Here is an 18,963-nt window from a genome sequence, read left to right on the forward strand (position 1 = left end):
ATGTTGATGGCATGCGTCCTAACCTGTTTACATCTTGCAGGTCGCAGAGACGTCAAGACGGTGTGGGTGATGGGACACTCGTTTGTCCACTGGGCGTCAAAAGCGTGTGAGAGTTTGACTGAGGGTATGCGTGCAAAAGCTCGAATGATTCGATGGTTGGGAGTGCGTGGCATGCTTTGGGGAGCGTTGCAGGGCCTATTGCTAAGGTCAGTGCGGGACTTTGGAGTCCCTGAGGTGCTAATTTTGCACCTGGGCGGAAATGATCTAGGCTGATGCACTGCCTTAGAGTTGCGGTCAATTATTATCAGGGACCTGCATATTATAGCCCAGACGCTCCCTTGCTGCCGCCTGGTCTGGTCCTCAATGATTCCCAGGCGGGTCTGGAGGACAGCCAGGTCAGGGCCCCGCTTGGATGGCGCACGGAGAAAGGTCAATGCTGCGATGCAATAGCGGTGGTGTCATCAGGCATGACTCCATCGTCTATAAGCGGGGTTCCCTGTATAGGCCGGACGGTGTCCATTTAAGTCCCGAAGGAATGGCAATATTCCTGGACGACCTGTTTAGAGGTTTTTAGTTGAAGTTCTGGTTGTTAGGTAGAAGTGCTGAGCGTTAGGGTGTCGGTTTTGCAGCCTAATGCTTGGCTTGGGCGGTAAAGAACGGTCCTTGTTCAAATGCTGATATGAGGATAGTGGGGTGCGCTCTCCCCTCAATGATACGCCACGAGCCCATGCCCCTTGGACAGGGGATGGGCTGCACCATCCGCACGGGTGGGTTGCGTGGGAGAGTTGAACACCAACGTTGTGTGAATGGTGTGATGTCATCTTACCCTTATTTTCTCTATGACCGTTCTTTAGGGCCGCCACCCTCTTTTATAAGATCAATATATATAAATAGTTGTCAATAATAAATTTGACATTCATATTGAAACGCCAGCACTTGTGTCTGTCTCTTTATTTTAGTGTTAAGATAGATAAGTTTAGATAAGTGATTAAAGTGTCGGGGCATAAGGATTACCGATGGCAAGTTTATGGCAGGTTACCAGGCTGTGTTTGTTGCAGATCTCAGTTGGAGTTTTATTGGTTCTTAGTTTTTAGGTGCACTCAACTTTGTTGACTGTTTATACATGATGGACAACCTTATGGATGGCAGCGTCATCACCCTTGCAGGTGGACAGTCAATGTAGAAGGTTGAGTGATTTTTTTGTGTGCTGGTTGTTTTGCATTATTTTAGATGTGGAGTTTAGTGTTCTGGCAGTTTGGGTTGATTTTAGCCTTTCTTTCCATGCTAAGAATTTCTGCAAAATGTTTATTTCCTTGTCTTTATTTATTAATGTATGTTTTCATAACTTTCATGACCTAAATTGTTTGAGAAAATTCTTAAAGAGTCATTACAAACTGTATGCACTACATTAGTACTGTATATACTGTAGTAGGTAGTACAAAATCAGCAAAAGGCAACCAGTGTCTTACAAGATATTTTGGAACAACAAGTCCCAGCATGCACTGTCAGCCAGAAAATTACATACACAGTATTCAAAGTGAATTCTAGAACACATTTTTTGGTACTTATGTATTATCTGGGCTCCCATGTTAAATGCACCCCATTTTTTCATACCCCTACTATCCAACTACGCATGGAGTTGATTTTATATAGTGTGGCGAGCGCAGCGAGCCACCGTGCCCGAAGCGTGGTGAGCGCAGCGAGCCCCGCGAGGTGACTCGGTCTCATAAGAAAAACAAGATCCCAGATATTACATAAGTACCCATTTTTTTAAGTAGAGATGCTTTGATCACCTGACTCTGCAATATATAATTGTAAGAAAAAGTGCAGATTAGAGATTTCTAACCTCAAGTCTGACACATATGGGCTATCTTCTCTGGTGTAATTGTCCATTATTTTGACCTTTATAAAGTGTCTGTTTACATAAATATATTCATTATATCTTGTTTTAGCAATGAAAGGGGAATAATCTCAAAGCCAATCCAAGTATTGGGGGTACGATCAAATCCAAAAGCATGACCTTGTGCTCTCTGGAGAAAAACAAAGGATATGTGCAGCTCTGCATGCAGTGATTGGACAGCTGAAGACCCGGGCCATTCTAACAAGCTTGCGTAATCACTACCTGCTGCCTGCTGCACCAGGGCCGGATTAACAATGGGTCTGATGGAGCTACAGCTCTAGGCCCACTCTCCAAATAGGCCCATTTTGTAGCTGAGGGCCAGGGCTTTCAACGAGCCCAGACCCGCGTCGCTAGCCCCCGAGAACCGGAGATACCGCCTGGCAAACCTGGAACGTTTTCCCCATAGGATAACATGGGACCCGCTAATTCCGACCTCCACCCGGTTCCAATGGCTGCCAGTTCCCGGAATCACAGAAGCTCAAGATTGATCTCAGTCGAACTTAAATTGCTGGGTCTTCAATCAGATACCTGGTCCATATGGGTTCATTGGTTCAAGAGATATTGCGGGTAAACCAATTTTTTTTTCATTTCTGAAATGTAATTTCATGGCTGTTCATGTTGTTTGAGGACACAGTTCTCTGGAACCAAACTGCCCAGTTTCACGGGACCAAAATCAGTCGAAGCCTACATGTAAATGGGTCAGTTGGTTCCAAAGATATAGCTGGTTGTTTAAAGGGGGGCGGGAGTGGTTTTCTCTCCCCCTCACACCAGAAAATGCAGTGACTAGGCTGGTGTGAAAGGGGCCAGTCCGGGAATGTCCCTGCATGATCCTGGGACCATATTCCCGGATAAGTCCCTGCATTTTCTGGTGTGAAAGGGGTAATATTTCAAATAGTAGTGCTCTGAATACAGCCGGGCAGCCCCCTGCTCTCTGCCCGGCTGTCAATGACTGTCATTTCTGCCCGGCGGCAGCTGTCCCCCAGTTACCACGAGCATGTATTCCCCTTGGCAATGAGCATGTAATCCCACATGGCAATGAGCATGGAACCCCTGGCAATGAGCATGGAACCCCTGGCAATGAATATGGAACCCCTGGCAATGAACATTTAGGTAAGCAACACTTATGTTGCATAAATTTTAATAGGCATTATGGTGTTTGGCATAATACGTAATGGAGATTATGGTGTGTGTCTTAACATGTAATGGGCTTTATGGTGTAATTTTTAATGCGCGCCAATGCCCCTATTTATGAAGCATATTGTGCATTATTGCTCAATCTGTTTGGTATAGTGCAGGCAAGTCCAAACTATGGCCATCCAGCTGTTTGAAACTACAAGTCCCATTATGCATTGCCACAGTTTTGCTATTAGGGAATGCTAAAACTATGTCAAGGCATGCTGGGATGTGTAGTTTCACAACATCTGGAGGGCCACTGTTTGGCTATGCCTGGTGTAGTGTGTATTTTGGCTCAATCCATGTGGCACAATGTGAATTTTGTCTTAATCTGCATGGCATAACGTGAATTGTGACTCAATCTGTGTGCCATAGTGTGAATGTTGGCTCACTCAGTGTGAATTTTGGCTCATTCCATGTGGCATAATGTAATAGAGGCAAGTACAGTATAAGGGGGTTACTATTGTGTTGCATGATTTGTGTAAGGGGTATATGGTGTGGTAAACTTAGGTGACCACATAAAAGGTGCTGAAATGTTGTCTACTAAGTTTCGGCTTTCAGTATTTTTTTTATGACTGCAGTGCCGCCTCACCCCGCAAGTATCTTAGGACATTGACGTCCTGTGGGTGCACCTTTGGAGTGCACACGCCAATATATCTCCCTGCATTTTTCTTATGCCAGCCCCCTGCCTTTTCCAGGCATATATAATTAGTTGAAAGTATTTACCCAAATACAGACACACCCATGAACAGACCACCCAAACAAAACACTGGTCACGCCACCCACATTATTAGGTGCTGGCCACAACCTCTATTATTGCACATAATAGGTCCTTGATCATTCAGCTCTACTTATAAATACAATAAGTGTACTGTAATGTATATATTGAGTAATAAAATATTAAAGGTTGTATACCAAAGAAAATCCAAAGAAGAGCAACAAAGCTTATTAGGGGAAAGGAAGATTTAAGGTACGAGGAAATATTAAGCAATTTGGGACTAATTTGGGACTATTTACACTAGAGAAGACATGTATTAAATTGTTGACATGCTCAACATGTATAAATATATTAGGGGCCAATATAAGGAACTGTAAAACACCCTTTTTTCTGCTAGAAAGGAAGAAAAAAAAGAAAAAAGATTTTGTTCATCTACAACAAAAAATTTCTTTACAGTCAGAGCAGTCATACTTTGGGACTCTCTTCCCGGAGAAGTGGTGTTGGCAGCAGAGGCGGGCTGGGCCAGGGGGCAGAGTGCCACATGCCCCCCAGGCCGGCATGACTATCTACTGGCTGGGCCGCTGTGTGCATCTTGCACACGCTGCCGCAGCCCAGCCATCACCGACGCAGCCGCCGGCCACCTTCGTGTGTTCAGCACAAGCTGTTCCTGGCCGCACGAATGTAAGGTGACGGCCTCTTCAAAAATGGCCGCCACCTTATAGGAGACAGACACTAGAGGTACTTCTATACCTCTAGTGTCTGTCAGAAGAGAACAGTGCGGCCAGCGCTACCCGGAAGTGCGGATTCGGGTAGCGCTGCCGCGCTATTTAAATCAGGCTTGCCTACGCTCCTGATTTTTACATGGTGGTGGGCGGGGCTAGCAGAGAGCTCAGCACATCGCAGCAGGCCACCGCGGGGTTGGGTGGCCGAGCTGCAGACAGTGGAGGATGTCACTCTGAGCTGAGGCTCAGGCTGTGCATCGGGAGCTGGACTCTCGGGAGGAGCAGAGAGCTGACAGCCAGGGCTTGCCTCTGCTACTTCCTGGAGGCTGGCCCCGCCCACCACAAACACTGAGCACGGCAGGAGGCTCAGGCTCCATCCATCAGGCCAGCCCTGCTCTCTGTCCCTGCTCCTATGCTGCCTCCCTCAGACCTTCTCCAGGAATTCCCTGCTCCTCCCAGGAAGGAGCAACACAGACATGTGAGTGTGCACTGGGGAGAGAGAGGCTGTGTATAATGTGTGTGTGTGTATAATTTAATGCAGAGGGGGAGGAGAAGGGTGTATAATGTATCACAGTGTGTGTGTGTGTGTGTGTGTGGGGGGGGGGGGTTGTATAATGTATCACAGTGTGTGTGTGTGTGTGTGTGTGGGGGGGGTGTATAATGTATCACAGTGTTTGGGGGGGGAGTGTATAATGTATCACAGTGTTTGGGGGGGATGTATAATGTATCACAGTGTTTGGGAGGGGGTATGATGCATCACAGTGTGGGGGGGGGAGGGTGTATAATATCAGTGAGTGTGTGTGTGGGGGGAGGATGTATAATGTATCACAGTGTTTGGGGGGGAGGGTGTATGATGCATCACAGTGTGGGGGGAGGGTGTATAATATATCAGTGTGGGGGGGGGGGCAGGGGGCTGCATAATGTAATATAACGTTATGGTTATGTGGACAGGCTGTAATATGGGGGGCTGGTGTGCATAATGTATTGGCTGTAATATGGGGGATGTATGTAATTTAATGGTACTGTATATGTTCTGCACGTTTTTTTTTTTTTTTTTTAAGAGGCCTGTGATTGATGTTTATAAGTGAATGAGGTGTATGTATGTTTTTTAAAGTGACAGGTGTGTGTGGGATGTATTCAATGCTGTGGGCAAGCGGCGACAGCGAGCAGGGCTTCCTGCTCGCTGTCACCACTCACCCTGTCAGTTTTAAATTCACCCCCCTCATACGCCAATTCCCCCTCGCTCAGTTTTTTGAATGAGGGGGAATTGGCGTATGCCGCTGCAGAAGCAGCGAGACTCGCGGCTATATACAGCGGGTTCACTGCATTAGCCGCGGGTCTCGCTGTTTGGGGGAATCCTCGACGTCCTGTGACGGCGAGGATTCCCCCAGAACGTTGAATAGGGCAAGCAGCTGGTGAGGGGGTTAAACAGGGATGATCGCTGGTTTTCTGCGATCCTCACTGTTTAACCCCCACGCCGGCCGCATTGAATACTACCCTGTGTGTGTGCAGTGAAAGGTGTATGTGCATGTGTGTTTTTAGTGAAACAGGTATGTGGTGTATTTAAGTGAGGGGTTTTGAGGGTTTTTAAGTGATAGAATGATGTGTGTGTGTGTGTGTGTGTGCATGTACATGTTAACTGAAAGAGGTGTACATGTGTCTGAGAGAAAAAGGTGCATGTGTTTGTGTTGAGTGGCAGTGGCGGATTTAAAGGGATCACCAATGAATGTGCCCCTCTGTCGTTTAGGTGATTTTTAGTTTTACAGTTTTTAACAGCCGACCCACATACCACCTCTAACAGGAGCCAGACGACCCACAAGCCACCTCTCACAGTAGCCAGACGACCCACAAGCCCCCTCTTGATGGGACACACATCGGGAGCTGTGACACATCAGTGGGACAGAGGTGTGTGTTTTTATTGAGTGACAGAGGTGTCTATGTTTGTGTATATAGATACTGTATACATTGGTGAGGGGACTGTGGTAGACCAACATTTATCTTGCCTCCGGTCAAGGACCACTGATGGCGCATGCAAATGGTCGCCCTTTCTCCCTCACACTCTCTCCCTGTCTGTCTCTCTCAAGAACTCTCTTTTCATTCCTCATACTCTCCCTCTCACACACATTCCCACTCTCTCTCCCACCTCTGTCTCACACACTCCGCCCCTCTGTCTCTTAAGCTGTGTACACACGGGGCGATATTTCGCACATATCGCTGGCAATATGGTCGCTGAGCGACCATATTGCCAGTGATTTCATGTGCTATGGGCGATAAATTGCCGGGAGCGCGCTCCCGTGGCCAGCCCTGCAATGGTCGCTTGTCGCAGGAGCATGCTCCTGCCCCCAGCGCTTTCCCCGGCAGTCAGCTGTTTCCCCCAGTTTCTCCTTCTCATCAGCGATCATCTCTGGTTGCTGATGAAAAGGAGACATTGAGCAATATATTGCTTGAAAACAGGACACTGAGCAATATATTGCTAAGTGATATATTGCTCCGTGTGTACACAGTATTACACATGCATTCTGGTGTCTCTTTACTTCTCTCTTTGTCTCAAGAGAGGCAGAAATATTTTCTATAAAACATATAATGCAGTGTTGCATACAGCAGCATCGACATCTGAATCAGGCCCAGAGTTTTCTTCTGCTACTGTAGGGCACACCCCCTAGTGGCAATAGGTACATCTATAGGTGGAGTTAGACACACCCCCTGGGCGGATCATGACTCACGCTCTCAGTGGCATGGAGCATTCCACTAGCAGCTAAAATCTCCCTGAAACTAGTTTTCAAAAGTAGGCAAGTATGATTTAAATGGATCCTCTTGGCGACGAGCATGAACCCTGGCTCTGCCCTGCAAAAAATCCCCATGGCAAGAATGAAACACCTGGCAAGAAGCATGTAACCCCTGGCAACAAGCGATATAGGTAAGCAGCATTTATATGGTATAATTATTTAGTTTAATGGGCATTACGGTATTGGCATTATGTTTTATGGGCATTACGGTGATGGCTTTATGTGTAATGGGCATTACGGCGTTGGCATTATGTGTAATGGGCATTACGGTGTTGGCATTATGTGTAATGGGCATTTCGGTGTGTGGCATTATATGTAATTGGCATTAAGGTGTGGCATTATGTGTAATGGGCATTACGGTGTGGCATTATGTTTGATGGGCATTACGGTGTGTGGCATTATGTTTAATTGGCATTACGGTGATGGCTTTATGTGTAATGGGCATTACGGTGTTGGCTTTATGTGTAATGGGCATTACGGTGTTGGCATTATGTGTAATGTTCATTACGGTGTGTGGCATTATATGTAATTGGCATTAAGGTGTGGCATTATGTGTAATGGGCATTACAGTGTGGCATTATGTTTGATGGGCATTACGGTGTGTGGCATTATGTTTAATTGGCATTACGGTGATGGCTTTATGTGTAATGGGCATTACGGTGTTGGCTTTATGTGTAATGGGCATTACGGTGTTGGCATTATGTGTAATGGGCATTACGGTGTGTGGCATTATGTTTGGGCATTACGGTGTGGCATTATCTTTAATTGGCATTACGTCTGTGATGGCTTTATGTGTAATGGGCATTACGGTGTGTGTGGCATTATGTGTAATGGGCATTACGGTGTGTGGCATTATGTGTAATTAGCATTACAGTGATGGCTTTAGGTGTAATGGGCATCACAGTGTAAATTTTTGTAACGCGCATTAGGCGCGCACTTTCCCCGTTTCTGTTGTATGTGTGTGTGGGGGGAAGGATTGTTTAATCCTTGCTGCATACTAGACGGGAGAGGATAGGGTGGTGAAACGATGGCGATGGGCCACTTGCTTGTGTTGCCACCCAGGCTGAAAGTTGCCAGCCAGCCCCTGGTTGGCAGACACTATAAATATGTGTAAAATAAGGTTGAATAAACATTTATTGGTTACAAACATGCAAGGGTACGAATAAGTAACACAATCTGTCTTTAGAATATCAGAACATACTAAACAACAAGGGATAAACTATAATAAACATAGGTTGAACTAGATGGATGCAAGTCTTTATTCAGCCTCACCTACTATGTAACTATGGCCCTTATTCTGATCGGTGCGGCCCGATCAGAATATGCGGCCGCAACCGTGCAGGCGAATCCCCGCCTTCCATACGGATCGCCACCTGCCGTCCGTACGCGGATATGTGGCGATCCGCATGAAATTGGACGGGGATACGCCTCCTCCGTCTTGGGAGCAGCCCCTGCATTCGATGGTCGCCGAACATCGAATGCAGGGCCGCACGCTCCACCAGGTCCCGCAACACAAGACCACACGGACACTTGTCCGTGTGAAATCATGTATGGGGGCGGGCAGCTGACATCCGGCGATGTCAGATGCCCGCCCCGTACCCACGCGTCACGGCCTCATTACCATGCATACGCCCCGCGTTTGCATGGGAACGCCCATGAAACGCGGGGCGTATGCATAGGGTAATGAGGCTAAGTAGCCCCTCACGCCCCTCTACGCCCCCTGTGCGGCGTATAAAGAATCCGTGCGGCGAAATCGCCTGCACATGCGCAGAGTGACCTCTGCACATGCGCAGACGATCAACATCGGCGGTCCGTCCGCATGCGGGAATTTCCGCACCGATCAGAATAAGGGCCTATGTAACTTAGTAGTACTGGAGTCCTGCTTGTTCTTGTGTATCTCCTATATAGATTAATAACTCATTTTCCCACTGGGTGATTTGGCCATGATCGAATTAAGGGAGTCCATAAACCATGCAGGGTCTTGAAATATCGCTGGAGGGTGAATGCAATCCTTGAGTCAAGGGAGTGTCCTCACGATGTATGTGGTATTTGTAATCCACAGTATGCCGGTGGTGGTGTCCCATATGTTGGTATATTGCTGAGAACGTTCCAAAGTTAAACCCAGGAATGAGATACGGAGATAAATTGTAGTAGGACAAAACCAGTGCAACCTTTAGAATCCGGAGCTGGTTTTAAAAGTACAAGCGCCGCCTATGTGGGAGCAGCTCGACACAACACCGTACTAGGCGCCTGTTCTATTCTTGAGCCCACCCTACAATATCCGTGTGTGCGTTTACATGTGGTAGGGAATATAGATGTAAGATATATAATATAGAATGTAAGCTCCACTGAGGCAGGGACTGATGTGAATATTTAAATATTCTGGTACTTGTGTATTATAGCGGCGCCCCCGATGTACATCGCACGATGAACGCATCGCATGCCATGTACCGGATGGGGCTCGATGCGCTTGCCACGCTTTGGGCTCAGTGGCTCGCTGCGCTCGCCACACTATTCTATTCTCAACTCCACGCCGACGTGGATAGTGGGGGTATGAAAAGGTCGGAGGACGCGTACCGCCGCCCCTCGCGGGCTCGCTGCGCTCGCCACGCTTCGGGTTCACGTTTATAGTGGGGGGGGTGGCGTGGGGGTGCATTTAACATTGTAAGCACCCATTAGGGTGCTTAACATTGTATAAGCACCCATTAGGGTGCTTATACAATGTTTAATCGCATCGCATCGCATTGTATGCCATGTACAATGGCATACAATTTGAAAATTGTATGCCATCGGACAGTATCGCACGAAATCACGTCGCATCGCATACCATCGCATGCGTTATGGTATGCGATGCGATGGGCGCCGCCAAAATACACAAGTACCAATATTCTCTGTAAAGCCCTGCGGAATATGTATGCGCTATATAAGTATCTGATAATAAATAATTAATAAACAAATTTAAAATAATGACTTGGAGACTTATTGGCGATGACAAGGGTCAGGTTTACTAATTACTAGCTGAAGTACCCGGCGATGGTTTAAATGTTAAATGTTCAAGTATTAAGTAATCAATTAGTTGGATTTAATTGTCCATTTCAAAAATAATTAGCAGCTTAGCAGCTCTTCCAACACACCCATGAGGTGGCTGCTCAATGCCGTTTTTTTTTTGGGGTGTCGCCAGTAGCCCTAATCCCCAGCTTGTTCACGTCAATTCCCTCCAGTTTCAAAACAGAAAATTAAGTCAAATAGAAAAACACTGTAAACGTGTAACAACAATTGTTGGAACTGGAGGGATCAGTGACAAGTCTTTTAATAATTTGAAAAATACAAAAACTGTAAATTGAAAAAAACACTGTAAAAGTGTAAAAACTTTTGAACTTTAAAACAGGAACTTACCGCTTTAGACCATGATCTTATGTTTGGTTGTTCTGCTTTGCTGGGGAGCCGTCAGTAAAGGTGGGAGAAATGATCCGGGCTCAAGAGTCTCACGCGGCACAGAGGGCAGATGTTGTTGACCTGCAGCCATTCTGTCAGACAGGGAACATGGAAGGTGTGGTGACAGTACGATACAGCCATTTCTGTACCTACCTCAATGTCAGAGATACAGATGGAGCAGTACTCTGGTTCCTCTCCGTCTGCAATGGTGCGCCTGCTGTAGGTGGGGAGATGGGACAGGACGAGCCGCATGATGTTGTCCAGCAGGAGGTGATCTACTCTCTCTGCAACTGCCTGATGGTCTCTTCCTCTTCGTCCAGATCTTCCTCTTCCCGATGTTGGTCCAGATCTTCTTGCTGACTGACTCCCACGGGATGGTCTGCAGCGTCCTGACCTCAGCCATGTCCCTCTGATGTTCGGGCTGGGTCCATCTAAAACGATATTTCATATATAGTCGATATAACAAATAGCCATATGTGACATGTAAAGATCAGATATTGCTGGTGTACAATAAGACTTCCAGCAGTAAAATGATTTATATATTATATTACTATACAACTGAAAAACAGAGCTGCAGCAGTATGAGTGTATGGATGCAGGCCCCAATGCTTAGCGGCTTCTGATCTGTAACTGACAGCATGGGAGGTGCCAGCCAGTAACACAGGGACACTGGCCAGCCACCACTGCTATAATCCCTCCCACTACAAAGGCCAACTGCTACAGAAGAGACATTGGTCTAAGATTTCATTTACTAAACAAACATTTTACTGACCTTCATTTCCAATCAGCTGGGATAACTCTCGGCGGCTCATTGTAACCGGAGGCAGAAGGTGATCAAATAAAAAAAAAAATGGGGGAGAAAAGAGAAAGAAAAAGCACAGATGTAATTGTGCGCTGAGCTCCACTCACTGATAATTCACTCGGAGAATCACTGGCAGCGATTAATAACCTGCAAATTGATCTCACCTGAGAGGCCTGTTCTCCTGTGTCCACATCAGCTGCTGCTCAGGAAATGCCAGTGATATTGCTGTGCACTGAGGATTGCAATGTGGCATGCGGGCGGCAGTTGGTGGTGGCAGTTGGTTATGGCCATGCAGCACAGCACATATACAGCAGGGTTGCCGACCCTCCCGGAATTTCCGGGAGTCTCCCAAAAATCGGGGCTCCCTCCCGGCCCCCCGGAAGGGTGGGCAATCCTCCCGGATTCAGGGGGAACCCCCGCTGTCCCCCGGATCGCGGCATTAAAATGCCGCAATCCTCGGGTCTCAGTGGAGGGGGCGGAGCTAAAATGACACAATCGCGTCATTTTAGCCCCGCCCCCTCCACGGAGATCACTGAATTAGCTGGTTTAACAGCATGGGGGCGGGGCTTAGCGATGTCACGCTTAAGCCCCGCCCCCTGAGCGGCTACTGAATCTCTCCTCTCCGGGCTTCTCCCGGAGAGGAGAATAAGAAAGTCGGCAACCCTGATATACAGTATACCCCACATCATCCTCTGCTGCCAGCAATATACTGGACAGAGCCACATTGTAGCAGGGGGTCCACGTACATCCCAATGTTTAGTTAAAATGTCTCTTACATTACTACTTTCTAATATAAGAGAAATGTTAACTAAACATTGGGATGTACTAACTGTCCACCCCCTGCTACAAACTTTTCTTCCTCCCAAGCCTCAATTAGTGTTTAGGTGAGCTGCCATTCTGAAATCTGTCATCACCTTAAGTCAACTGTTAAAATAAATTGGTTACAAACAGCGAAGGTGTTTTCCCATGCAATAAGTGCAAAACGTGCCAATATGTAGATGAATATTATGGCACATAATTTGGGACATAAAAAATCATGGGTTATTAAAAGCTGCATGACGTCTCACTACACACCTGATCTATATACTGTAAATGTGGAAAAAGATATATCGGAAAGACCAAGCGTCAACTTTCTGCAGCTTTCAGTCGGAATAGTAAGTCAATACTTACCTGTCAGATGGCTGCTGATGACTGAATTGGGGGCAGATGCTGAGGTCATGTGACATCACCTGCATCCCATGGGAATGTCAGTTCATGGGGAGGCTGGGTGTTCCCCTGCTGCCTCCCCCACCCTCCTCTGCCCATGCGAACGCCTTGGAGAGTGTGAATACTTACCAAAGGCATTCGCACAGGGAGTCTGTAAATGCGCAGATCCACGCATGCGCATTCACAGACCCCCACCTGAATCAGGCCCTGTGTATCTTTAAGAAGGTGTATCTTTGACAATCTCTCGCTCTCTATATATATGTTTTTCTTATTTCCATGCAATTACTATATATCCTCTAGTTTCTGACACCTAGGAGTCTCTCTGTGCATGTAGAGGGACTAGTTAGTGTTAGTGAGTGGATCACTGAAGAACAGATGGATAACTAATATTTTGCTGCTGTGACCTGTGACCTCATCTTAAACAGCCCAAAAAGTACATCAGCAGGGAAAAGCAGGGCTGACCCGTTTTAAGTATAAAAGAGCACTGACCTGGGAATAACGTGCTTGAAGTGCAGTGTAAATGGTGTCTGAAGCAGGGTCTGACCTGGAAAATTCCTGAGGTCAAAATACAGGGTTCGATCCGGGATCCTAGTGTAAAAGTGGTATTAGAGGAGTCTGGGTCTGCTGCCCACTTGTGAAAGGGTGGAATCTATAACACTGATCGCTCCTCCCCCAATGCTGACTTTTTCATTGTGGTCAGCCACATTTTTTTTGGCCGATTTTTTTTCCCCAAGGGGGCTTTGCCATACTTTCTGACTTTTGTTTTCTCCTCTCTGGGAGAGGGGCAGGGCAGGGCAGGCATCATCAAGTCCCGCCCACATAGCAGTCAAACAATGCAATTCACGGCATTTTAGCCCTGCCACGGACCCATGAAAACCGGTAATTTTGGGGGAAATTTACTAATATGAATTCGTAAAAAATAGGTGTATTCGTAGGCAGAAATACACCTATTTTTTAGACATTTGTATTTTCGGGATTTACTATCTCGAAAATACAGCAATTCGTATTCCTAAAGATGGCACATTCGTATTTGTATTTACAAATACGAATGTCTACACCATCGATAGGATACGACAGGAATCACCATTCAAAAGAATGGTGGTTCCTGATTTACTATTGATTATCAATTTACTATTGATAATACGGCTGCTAATTGGTGTAAAACAGCCAAGAAAATACGGCAGGAAAATACACCTTTATTTCCCTGTTGTATTTGCTTTAATCCTGCACGGATCAGTCAGATCCGTGCAGGCTTGAGGGAAAAAAAAAATAGAATAAATAAATAAATTAAAAAAACAGCGTGGGGTCCCCCCCACAGCTGTAACCAGCCCCAGGCTGAAAGAGCCGGGGCCGGTAATAAAAAATCAGGGAACCCGACAAATAGGGGTTCCCCGATTTTTTACAACCAGCCCCAGGCTCCAGGTCCGGGGCTGGTTCCCAAAATACGGGGGGACAAAATGACTAGGGGTCCCCCGTATTTTAAGATCCAGCCCCAGGCCAAACCAGCCAGCAGGGTAATGCCACAGCCGGGGGGAGACTTTTTATACAAGTCCCCCTGGCCAAAGCATTAACCCTACTGACCAGTCAGCCTGGCCAGGGGCCCTGGGGGAGTGGGGACCCCCCCAATAAAGGGGTCCCCCCCTCCAGGACTTACCTGACCAGGCTGAAGCCTGGTGCTGTCCTCGATGCCCCTTGGCGGTGGGCATCGAGCTGATACTGGTGTAAAAAAATAGATGAAAAAACTATTGTTTTAAACTGTGGAACTATGAGTCCCAGCAAGCCTCCCCCGCAAGTTGGGACTTGGAGAACCACAAGTCCCAGCCTGCGGGGCATTAAAGGGCCCGCTGGGTTTTGTAGTTCCACAGTAAAAAATATAGTTAAATAAATACACACTGACACATTAGAAAAATAAAACTTTAATACATACATTACACACATACTGATACTTACCTATCTTGATCCCGTAGGTAGGTCCCAGGGTCCGGTCCGGGGCCTTGGTTCCGGGGCTGATCCGGGTCCGGGGCTCCAGGGCTGAAGAGTCCGGGGTCCAGGATCCGTAGTAATCCAAAGGGGTACCTGTGGAAGGAAATCCTACTCACCTGGTCCTCTGGCGTCATGACATGGCGTCATGGATAGTTTACTCCGGGGGTTTTCTGTGCAGTGTGCCTCAAGGTCTGGTCGGCTACGGTTTCTTTCTCTTCTCTCCCTCTCCAGTGTGTTTGAATTGTTGAGAGCGGTGAAATGTTGATGGCATGCGTCCTAACCTGTTTACATCTTGCAGGTCGCAGAGACGTCAAGACGGTGTGGGTGATGGGACACTCGTTTGTCCACTGGGCGTCAAAAGCGTGTGAGAGTTTGACTGAGGGTATGCGTGCAAAAGCTCGAATGATTCGATGGTTGGGAGTGCGTGGCATGCTTTGGGGAGCGTTGCAGGGCCTATTGCTAAGGTCAGTGCGGGACTTTGGAGTCCCTGAGGTGCTAATTTTGCACCTGGGCGGAAAAGATCTAGGCCGATGCACTGCCTTAGAGTTGCGGTCAATTATTATCAGGGACCTGCATATTATAGCCCAGACGCTCCCTTGCTGCCACCTGGTCTGGTCCTCAATGATTCCCAGGCGGGTCTGGAGGACAGCCAGGTCAGGGCCCCGCTTGGATGGCGCACGGAGAAAGGTCAATGCTGCGATGCAGCGATACCTGTTGGCGAATAGCGGTGGTGTCATCAGGCATGACTCCATCGTCTATAAGCGGGGTTCCCTGTATAGGCCGGACGGTGTCCATTTAAGTCCCGAAGGAATGGCAATATTCCTGGACGACCTGTTTAGAGGTTTTTAGTTGAAGTTCTGGTTGTTAGGTAGAAGTGCTGAGCGTTAGGGTGGCGGTGCTGCAGCCTAATGCTTGGCTTGTGGCGGTAAAGAACGGTCCTTGTTCAAATGCTGATATGAGGATAGTGGGGTGCGCTCTCCCCTCAATGATACGCCACGAGCCCATGCCCCTTGGACAGGGGATGGGCTGCACCATCCGCACGGGTGGGTTGCGTGGGAGAGTTGAACACCAACGTTGTGTGAATGGTGTGATGTCATCTTACCCTTCTTTTCTCTATGACCGTTCTTTAGGGCCGCCACCCTCTTTTATAAGATCAATATATATAAATAGTTGTCAATAATAAATTTGACATTCATATTGAAACGCCAGCACTTGTGTCTGTCTCTTTATTTTAGTGTTAAGATAGATAAGTTTAGATAAGTTATTAAAATGTCGGGGCATAAGGATTACCGATGGCAAGTTTATGGCAGGTTACCAGGCTGTGTTTGTTGCAGATCTCAGTTGGAGTTTAATTGGTTCTTAGTTTTTAGGTGCACTCAACTTTGTTGACTGTTTATACATGATGGACAACCTTATGGATGGCAGCGTCATCACCCTTGCAGGTGGACAGTCAATGTAGAAGGTTGAGTGATTTTTTTGTGTGCTGGTTGTTTTGCATTATTTTAGATTTGGAGTTTAGTGTTCTGGCGGTTTGGGTTGATTTTAGCCTTTCTTTCCATGCTAAGAATTTCTGCAAAATGTTTATTTCTTTGTCTTTATTTATTAATGTATGTTTTCATAACTTTCATGACCTAAATTGTTTGAGAAAATTCTTAAAGAGTCATTACAAACTGTATGCACTACATTAGTACTGTATATACTGTAGTAGGTAGTACAAAATCAGCAAAAGGCAACCAGTGTCTTACAAGATATTTTGGAACAACAAGTCCCAGCATGCACTGTCAGCCAGAAAATTACATACACAGTATTCAAAGTGAATTCTAGAACATATTTTTTGGTACTTATGTATTATCTGGGCTCCCATGTTAAATGCACCCCATTTTTTCATACCCCTACTATCCAACTACGCATGGAGTTGATTTTATATAGTGTGGCGAGCGCAGCGAGCCACCGTGCCCGAAGCGTGGTGAGCGCAGCATGCCCCGCGAGGGGACTCGGTCTCATAAGAAAAACGGGAGCCCAGATATTACATAAGTACCCATTTTTTTAAGTAGAGATGCTTTGATCACCTGACTCTGCAATATATAATTGTAAGAAAAAGTGCAGATTAGAGATTTCTAACCTCAAGTCTGACACATTTGGGCTATCTTCTCTGGTGTAATTGTCCATTATTTTGACCTTTATAAAGTGTCTATTTACATAAATATATTCATTATAGCTTGTTTTAGCAATGAAAGGGGAATAATCTCAAAGCCAATCCAAGTATTGGGGGTACGATCAAATCCAAAAGCATGACCTTGTGCCCTCTGGAGAAAAACAAAGGATATGTGCAGCTCTGCATGCAGTGATTGGACAGCTGAAGACCCGGGCCATTCTAACAAGCTTGCGTAATCACTACCTGCTGCCTGCTGCACCAGGGCCGGAATAACAATGGGTCTGATGGAGCTACAGCTCTAGGCCCACTCTCCAAATAGGCCCATTTTGTAGCTGAGGGCCAGGGCTTTCAACAAGCCCAGACCCGCGTCGCTAGCCCCCGAGAACCGGAGATACCGCCAGGCAAACCTGGAACGTTTTCCCCATAGGATAACATGGGACCCGCTAATTCCGACCTCCACCCGGTTCCAATGGCTGCCAGTTCCCGGAATCACAGAAGCTCGAGATTGATCTCAGTCGAACTTAAATTGCTGGGTCTTCAATCAGATACCTGGTCCATATGGGTTCATTGGTTCAAGAGATATTGCGGGTAAACCAATTTTTTTTTCATTTCTGAAATGTAATTTCATGGCTGTTCATGTTGTTTGAGGACACAGTTCTCTGAAACCAAACTGCCCAGTTTCACGGGACCAAAATCAGTCGAAGCCTACATGTAAATGGGTCAGTTGGTTCCAAAGATATAGCTGGTTGTTTAAAGGGGGGCGGGGGTGGTTTTCTCTCCCTCTCACACCAGAAGATGCAGGGACTAGGCTGGTGTGAAAGGGGCCAGTCCGGGAATGTCCCTGCATGATCCTGGGACCATATTCCCGGGTAAATCCCTGCATTTTCTGGTGTGAAAGGGGTAATATTTCAAATAGTAGTGCTCTGAATACAGCCGGGCAGCCCCCTGCTCTCTTCCCGGCTGTCAATGACTGTCATTTCTGCCCGGCGGCAGCTGTCCCCCAGTTACCACGAGCATGTATTCCCCTTGGCAATGAGCATGTAATCCCACATGGCAATGAGCATGGAACCCCTGGCAATGAATTTGGAACCCCTGGCAATGAACATTTAGGTAAGCAACACTTATGTTGCATAAATTTTAATAGGCATTATGGTGTTTGGCATAATACGTAATGGAGATTATGGTGTGTGTCTTAACATGTAATGGGCTTTATGGTGTAATTTTTAATGCGCGCCAATGCCCCTATTTATGAAGCATATTGTGCATTATTGCTCAATCTGTTTGGTATAGTGCAGGCAAGTCCAAACTATGGCCATCCAGCTGTTTGAAACTACAAGTCCCATTATGCATTGCCACAGTTTTGCTATTAGGGAATGCTAAAACTATGTCAAGGCATGCTGGGATGTGTAGTTTCACAACATCTGGAGGGCCACTGTTTGGCTATGCCTGGTGTAGTGTGTATTTTGGCTCAATCCATGTGGCACAATGTGAATTTTGTCTTAATCTGCATGGCATAACGTGAATTGTGACTCAATCTGTGTGCCATAGTGTGAATGTTGGCTCACTCAGTGTGAATTTTGGCTCATTCCATGTGGCATACTGTAATAGAGTCAAGTACAGTATAAGGGGGTTACTATTGTGTTGCTTGATTTGTGTAAGGGGTATATGGTGTGGTAAACTTAGGTGACCACATAAATGGTGCTGAAATGTTGTCTACTAAGTTTCGGCTTTCAGTATTTTTTTTATGACTGCAGTGCCGCCTCACCCCGCAAGTATTTTAGGACATTGATGTTCTGTGGGTGCACCTTTGGAGTGCACCCGCCAATATATCTCCCTGCATTTTTCTTATGCCAGCCCCCTGCCTTTTCCAGGCATATATAATTAGTTGAAAGTATTTACACAAATACAGACACACCCATGAACAGACCACCCAAACAGAACACTGGTTACGTCACCCACATTATTAGGTGCTGGCCACAACCCCTATTATTGCACATAATAGGTCCTTGATCATTCAGCTCCAGGCCCATTTAGACCTTCATCTGGCTCTGCAGTTGGCAATAATAATACTTATAAATACAAT

This window comes from Crinia signifera, chromosome 8 (genome assembly GCF_055691185.1).
Source record: "Crinia signifera chromosome 8, ASM5569118v1, whole genome shotgun sequence".
Classification (NCBI taxonomy): Eukaryota; Metazoa; Chordata; class Amphibia; order Anura; family Myobatrachidae; genus Crinia; species Crinia signifera.